The 8,237-nt window shown below is 45.0% G+C and overlaps 1 pseudogene; it reads right to left on the reverse strand.

Moving 5' to 3' along the window:
* Positions 1 to 8,237, reverse strand: part of LOC104988798 — a 26,251-nt pseudogene that overhangs the window by 3,438 nt on the left and 14,576 nt on the right.

Raw genomic sequence — 8,237 nt, forward strand, 5'->3', positions numbered from 1 at the left:
ATGTCCTAGAGTCCATAAGGGCCTCGCAGCCACCAGAACAAGCAATAACCTTTCTTTTCATGGAGATGCTGAGAGACAGTGTGACAAAGCAGCATCAAGGCCACTCTGAATCTCCCCAGAGCTGCCCCCTTCCCAACTGTCCCCTAAACATCCCTTCATCTTCTGGGCTGACTCTTTTCTTTGCTCTTGACACAGCACCTTCCTTGACATCCTGAATACAGTACTTGAATACACCATGATCTTTTGTATCTTGCCACAAGCTGGTATTCCTTCCTAGAAGTCTCCTCCCCTTTGACTAGCAAATTTCTTATCATCTTCCAGATTCCAACTTAGTTGTCATTTATTCAGGGAAGTCTTTCCCTTGGTGTTTATCAGTCTCCTGTCTTGGTCAGTTTCTGTAGACTCTTTCTCGTGTCTGCTGCTGCTGCTGCTGCTGCTGCTGCTAGGTCACTTCAGTCATGTCCAACTATGTATGATCCCATAGATGGCAGCCCACCAGGATCTTGTCCCTAGGATTCTCCAGGTAAGAGTTCTGGAGTAGAGGTGGCATTGCCTTCTCCATTTCTCATGTCTAGCATGTACCAAAGTCACAATTCACTATGTGTGTGTGTCATTTCTTGTGCATCTGCCTTCTTAGATGTGAGGGTGAGTTTTATTCTCATTGCCTCCCTAAAGTGCCTGGCACACAGTGGATGCCCAATGCTTGTCTGTTTAGTGAGTGAATGAAGACTGAAAATAATGAATGAGAAACATCCAGAGAGCTGTATCTGGTGGGGAACAAATAATGGGTCAACCACAGAGTAAAGATGGAGATTCACGGGTACAGCAGATTCTCATAATGGTGGGAGAGAGGGGTTCCTCTGGGAGAGGGTGTCTCCCAGCACTGTTCCTACAATCAGCTCAGACCCTGAGACCCTGGCCAGGAAATACATGACTAGCCCACAGAAACTCCAAAGGACAGGTCAGCTTTCATCTGAGGGTATCACAAAGAATCCTATCAATTATGCCCCTTGTCTTCTCATCACGCCTGGATCCCACCTTCCTGATTCTCTGTTATAGGCCCTGCACCACTGTGTGTCCAGGTACATGGGGTGTCTTTTTTTTTAGTTGCTTTCAAGTCATAAGACTGCAGCCAACCTCTCTCCACTGCTGGGTAGCTGCTCCCTAAGGAGACCAGCTTTTCCCATTTGCTGAAGACTTTCCCTGTTTTTAAACTGACATTTATTTGTACTGAGAATTTCCTTGGTCCCAGGTAGCCCTGGACAGTTGGTCATCTTATAACTGTTTTCAGGCCAGTGTAATTCTCCCTGATCCTCTGTTTACCACACTGTAGAGTCCTCTAACATACTCCACACCTCACAGGGCAGTGGGTGCAGCCCTCTTCCAGCTGCACAGACCTCTCCAGACCCTTTTAGGACCCTGGTCAGAGCCCTGGTCAAAAGGCCTGAGATTTATGAACCCATGGGTTGTTTACCTATGTGTTTATGTGTTTGTTTGTATATGTGTTTGTATGTGTCTCTAATTGTGCATTTGTGTCTCTGACTATCTATGCATGTTTATATGTGTCTGATTGTGTGTTTCCATGTGTCTGTGTGTCTGTCTGTGTCATTGTAAGTGGTGTATATGTCTGTGTCACTATGTGTCTGAGAATCCATTTGTGTGTGTCTGCCTGTGTCCATGTACAGATGTGGGGCATCACTTGGGCTGACCCTCAGAGGGAGAGGTTACTGGTCCATATGTACCTGCCAGTCTCCCACTTGGATCAAAGGTACTCTATTGAGCACTCCCTGCTAGTAGGCTTTGTCCACCCCACCAAACATCACCACACTGCCCTTCCCCTGCATCTGTAGAGAGAAAAGAAGGGCAGATCTTTGGAGGACAGTAACAACAGCACTGTCTGAGAGCTTGTGTTTGTGCTTGTCTACCCATCAAGGCCCTAATAAGGTCTCCATTTACAGATGCAGAAATCAAGGCTAGGAGTGATTGAGAACCAGACTGAGGTCAGTAACTGGCTAATGAGTGGCACAGAGGAGGTTAGAAGCTGAGTTACATGGCTGGGCTCCACCCACTATGTCTTCTGAAGAGGCCCAGGACCTCTTGCTACCTGTGTGCTCAGAAACCCTCAGATAGCACGGTGCTGAAGAGTTTTTGCTTCACCCATGTCCAGCTTGTCATTTTTCAGGAAAATCAAAGCTAAGTGCTAAGGATATGGGTTCAGGTCACCCAGAGTTGGCTCCGCTGGCCTGTGACCTCTACTGTCCAAAGGGACTCACACTAGAAAGGACCCCAACTCTGCTCTCCCTGTCTTAAAATGACTAATATTTCTTGAACAAGGGATCCCACATTTTGTTTTGTGTCCCACACTTATTTTTCACTGGCTCTTGCGAATTGGTTAGCTGATCCTGGGCTCCCAGTGGAATGCTAATGAGGAAGGAAGATAGCCACCATCCTTCTCCTTCCTTCCTGATCAAACTCATAAGCAAATCGTATTGCTTTTTCCTCCAACTTGTTTCCTGTTGCCTTCCATTAGTCTTCCTCCTCACTCACCCCGTTAGACCAAGTTACTGGTCTTGAGCCCAGGAGCAGGGATGTGTTCCCTTAAAGCATTATTTATAAAAACCAGTGGTGATGCAAGGTAAGTCCCTAGTTATCCTGGGTTAGATTATCTCTCAGGATACTTCTTTATCAAGTGTTCTATAATTTTCATGCACCTGAAAGCATCTTACAGCTAATTTGGAGAAAGGGATTGACCATCTCAGACTTACTTGCTCAAGTAGAAGGCAAAACAGGCTCAGAAATGGCACCTTGATTCTTCAGGTTGTCAAAGATGGGGATGGCTCCAATGAAGGATATGTTGGGGTAGTTCCAGCCCAAGATGCCATCTAAAGGTATACCCTCAAACCCATATTCTGCCATGTTTAGACTGAACAGCTGGTCATTTCTTACAAGGTCCCCAATCTGTGGGAGAGAAGAGTGTTCCCACTTACAGATACATGAAGTGGGGCTAGGACTGGGCTGGGGTGCATTGCCATTAGATCCTCAAAGACGAATTGAGCCTGGGCTGTCTTTGGTGGACCTCAGATGGTTAGACCAAGCTGGGAGGATTCCATTTGTGAGAGGCTGTGAATTTTAAAACATCTGCCCCTCTGAAAAACACCACCTGAGTGAGTCAAAATGGCCTTGTGGCTTCTGTCCAGGTGGGGCAACCAAGAGTCAGGCCAGGACCCACTGGTGCCCCCTTGTGAACAAAACAATCGAGAGCAAGATAGCCTTCTCTTTGGCATGAGGTAATGATAGGAATGGGCTGCATTCTCTGTAAGGGACTGTGGATTCTGCAACTGTCCAGGTAGACAGAATCTGAAAACAAAATCTTGCTTGCAGGGTTGTATGAAATTATTGCCTAGGAAATTCACTTTTGGGGATACGTGTGTGTTTCTGTGAGTGTGTATAAGAGAGAAAGAGAGAGAGGGGAACTATTCAGGTAGTTTGGGGAGGCAGGCAATGGGTTTTATTAGACTCTCAAAGGTCTTCTAGAGTGAGAACTCATTTATCAGGCCCCCTGACATCTCTGGCCTCCAGTTTCCCACTCTGAATACTTGAAGCCCTTGATTGCCCCCAGGGTCCCCAGAACAGTTTTATCCTATCCCAAACACCCCACAGCAACTGCAGTCCTGAAAAGCCAGCCCAGCTCCATCACTTACCACATGTGTGACCTTGGCAAGGCCCTTGTATTCTATACCTCAGTTTCCTCATATGTCAAATGAGCTAATCAGACCACCTGCTGTGTGTGGTTGTTGCAGGATTAAACCAATTATTACCTGAAAGTGCCTACAACCGTCTGTGAATATAAAAGTGGGTGCTTTTTTCCCATCTTCTCGCTTCCAGCAAAATGAACCTTGAACTGCTCATGGGCAGAGCAGCTGCAAGTCTGCATCTCAAGCTACTCTCTGGGTTACTCTGGGTTAGCTAATCCATTTGCTTGTGTGTCACCATGGGGACTGCGTCCCCAGGGACAGGATCCTGTGGGTAAGATGGCCAATATCTATGGGAGTTAGGCTAGGAAGTGTCCTGCCAGATGTTCCTGCATCTGTTTTCCAAGCAGGGGTCACTCCATAGCCAGTCCTGACTCAGCTTCTCTTTACACATTACCCAAAAGGTTTCATAAGCAAGAAATCCCTTCATGCTCCCAGATCCATAGATGATGCTGAAGGTCTTTTGGGTAGGCCGGAAGGTGGAAGACTTGTAATGTCTGAAACCTAACTTGTGTAGCTGCAGACACAAGAGATGAGTGTCATCAGGTGCCAAGGGTGGAAACGTCGGCAGGGCAAGTGAAAGATGGTCCAGGTACGGAGTGTCTGTACTCACAACAGGCTGGACAGGGGCAAAAGAGGGAGAGAACGTACAAGACAGGTGAGCCTGTGTCAAAGATAACCTGAACACAAAAATAAACTCAAAATGGATTAAAGATCTCAACGTAAGACCAGAAACATTAAAACTCCTAGAGGAGAACATAGGCAAAACACTCTCCGACATACATCACAGCAGGATCCTCTATGACCCACCTCCCAAAATATTGGAAATAAAAGCAAAAATAAACAAATGGGACCTAATTAAACTTAAAAGCTTCTGCACAACAAAGGAAACTATTAGCAAGCTGAAAAGGCAGCCTTCAGAATGGGAGAAAATAATAGCAAATGAAGCAACTGACAAACAACTAATCTCAAAAATATATAAGCAACTCCTACAGCTCAACTCCAGAAAAATAAATGACCCCAATCAAAAAATGGGCCAAAGAACTAAATAGACACTTCTCCAAAGAAGCCATACAGATGGCTAACAAACACATGAAAAGATGCTCAACATCACTCATTATCAGAGAAATGCAAATCAAAACCACAGTGAAGTACCATTTCACGCCAGTCAGAATGGCTGCAATCCATAAGTCTACAAGCAATAAATGCTGGAGAGGGTGTGGAGAAAAGGGAACTCTCTTACACTGTTGGTGGGAATGCAAACTAGTACAGCCACTATGGAGAACAGTGTGGAGATTCCTTAAAAAACTGGAAATAGAACTGCCTTATGATCCAGCAATCCCACTGCTGGGCATACACACTGAGGAAACCAGAAGGGAAAGAGACACGTGTACCCCAATGTTCATCGCAGCACTGTTTATAATAGCCAGGACATGGAAGCAACCTAGATGCCCATCAGCAGATGAATGGATAAGATAGCTGTGGTACATATACACAATGGAGTATTACTCAGCCATTAAAAAGAATACATTTGAATCAGTTCTAATGAGATGGATGAAACTGGAACCTATTATACAGAGTGAAGTATGCCAGAAAGAAAAACACCAATACAGTATACTAACGCATATATATGGAATTTAGAAAGATGGTAACAATAACCCTGTGTATGAGACAGCAAAAGAGACACCGATGTATAGATCAGTCTTATGGACTCTGTGGGAGAGGGAGAGGGTGGGGAGACTTGGGAGAATAGCATTGAAACATGTATAATATCATGTATGAAACGAGTCGCCAGTCCAGGTTCAATACATGGTACTGGATGCTTGGGGCTGGTGCACTGGGATGACCCAGAGGGAGGGTAGGGGAGGGAGGAGGGAGGAGGGTTCATGATGGGGAACGTGGGTATACCTGTGGCAGATTCATTCCGATATTTGGCAAAACTAATACAATATTGTAAAGTTTAAAAATAAAATAAAATTTTAAAAAATTAAAAAAAAAAAAAAAAACAAAGATAACCTGAAGTTCCTGAGGCGGTGTTCCAATGGTGATGTTACCCACATAGAACAATTACAGGGAGAAGGAGGGAGTGGGTTACTGCAGAACTGGCTGCCCTCTATTCCCACGCTGCTGCCTCCCTCTGGGTGTCACATATCTCTTGAGATCACTTTCTAACCACCGTGCAGCTCACAACCTTTGATCACAGAGGTGCTAGCATTTGATATTGTTTTTTCTTATGCTACATTGTATGCAGGATACTGACTCTATGACCAGGCATGGAAGTGGTACCTCCTGAATGGGAAGCCCAGAAGCATAACCACTGGGCCTCCAAAACTGCTGGACACCCAGGGAAGTCCTGGTGCCTTCATTTGAGAAGCTCTGTAGTCTCTTCAACCTCAGCCTTAGCATCCCCTTCTCCAAGATGTCCTTCTTGATCAACCCCAGCCACTCCCTCCAAACTCAGACCACATCCAATCAACACCACACAGGTGACCCTTTCATTTGACATGTATTTACTCTTTGCCTATCATTCAGGCTGGCATGGGCATTCTTGAAGACAAAATAAGCCGTTTTCTAATCTAAAAGCTGTAAGCACTGTGTTAGATTCTTATGGCCTTACATGGAATACAGGTTCAGGTACTTTTTACTGCTGTTCTTGCATCTGTGGAAACTGAATTCCTCTGCCTGGGGATTCACAGTTGCTTTGCAATTAGTTCTACCTTTTGATCAGAGATGGTTCACTCTTCATCTGTAACTGAGTGACTCCCTTACTTCAGAAGTTGCTGCTGCTGCTGTTGCTAAGTCGCTTCAGTCATGTCCGAATCTATGCAACCCCATAGACAGGAGCCCACCAGGCTCGCCCGTCCCTGGTATTTTCCAGGCAAGAACACTGGAGTGGGTTACCATTTCCTTCTCCAATTCAGGAACGTGAAAAGTGAAAGTGAAGTCATTCAGTCATGTCTGACTCTTAGCGACCCCATGGACTGCAGCCTACCAGGCTCCTCCATCCATGGGTTTTTCCAGGAAAGAGGACTGAAGTGGGTCACCATTACCTTCTCCTCAGAAGGAACAAACTCCGTCAACCTAATGACACATCTTTGACACAGAAATGGACGTTTACCTGCCACTTGGTAATTTCTGGGCCCAGTCACCAAGACCAAGAGTTGAGGATGATAGTGCCTTCTCCTCTGGGTACAGCCACTGTTACCCAGGGTTTCTGCCTCCTGCAGGAGCCCCAGCCCCAGCATCCCACCTGTCACCTCCAGATGAGCCCCAGTGCTAGGCTAGAGCACCAGGGGGCGTTTTGGAGGACCATCCTCCCAAAACCTGACATCCATGATGTTGCTCAGGGGGTGAATAGTTATATTTGACCCACACGAAGAAATCTAGGACAGTCCGTAAGCATGTTCCTTCAGGAAATTGTTCAGCATGTTTTTTTCACTGAGGGTTTATCTCATGGTCTTCACTTTTGTAGAGGTATTCTTTCATCGAGCATTTGAAAAAGAAAATAAAGAAGAAGTTACAATTAGCTGTCAGTGTTAAGGTATAACTGTCATTGTAATGGCACTGTGTATTTTCCAATCAATTTTATGAGTCACCTTATTATCAGAATTTTATGCATATGCCATGGCAAAAACATAGGTTTGAATAAAGATTCTGTTCTGTAATGTTGGGTAAACCATATGACCCTGTGGCGTCTCAGTCTCCTTTTCAGAAAAATGGTGGAATGTAACAATACAAACCCTCCAAATGGGATATCTTGGGGAGAGTGAAGTGATGGATATAAGGTGCCTGATAAGTAGGAAGTCTCAACAATGACAGCCACTAGTACTGCTGTTGCCATCCCACTGTATCCTTCTCATAGAAGCTCAGGGAAGGAGGTAGAAGGGGGATTCCTGTCCTCTTTTACAAGGGAGGAATCTGAAGTTCAAGAGGTTTGTGAATTGGCTGTGGTCACACTGCTTGTCAGATATAAAACAGTGTATAAGTAGCTCTCCCAATCTTTCTCCAAGTTGAAGGAGGAGAGATAGTTGAAAAAAGAATCCAGGAAATAGGAAACAAGTTAGGGAAGTGTAGAGGCTCAAGAAGGAAGGATGAGTCAAATGAAAAATTAAAAGAAAACAACACAGAGAGAAATACACTCAGAGCCTTCCAAAGAGATGGAGAGATAAATGATAGTGATACAGAGATGCAGACATAGACATATACACACTGAAGTAGAGAGGGAACAAAGAGAACATGCTAAATAACATGTAGAAAAGTGCTATTCCACAGGACCACACCTACATCTGCATTGACTGTGCACTGAACAATTGCAAGGAGTTCCAATTTCAATTGTCATGACATGACTGGACCCCAAGAGTTGTGCAGCTATGCAAATCTACACCAAGACCCTTGGGACCCACAGTTCCTATAGCAACATGCTTATCAATAAGTAAGGGTTGAACTTTAAGATTATCAGGGAAATATTCCATTCCCATCTAAACT

This window comes from Bison bison, unplaced genomic scaffold (assembly GCF_000754665.1).
Source record: "Bison bison bison isolate TAMUID 2011002044 unplaced genomic scaffold, Bison_UMD1.0 scf7180017864142, whole genome shotgun sequence".
Taxonomy (NCBI): domain Eukaryota; kingdom Metazoa; phylum Chordata; class Mammalia; order Artiodactyla; family Bovidae; genus Bison; species Bison bison.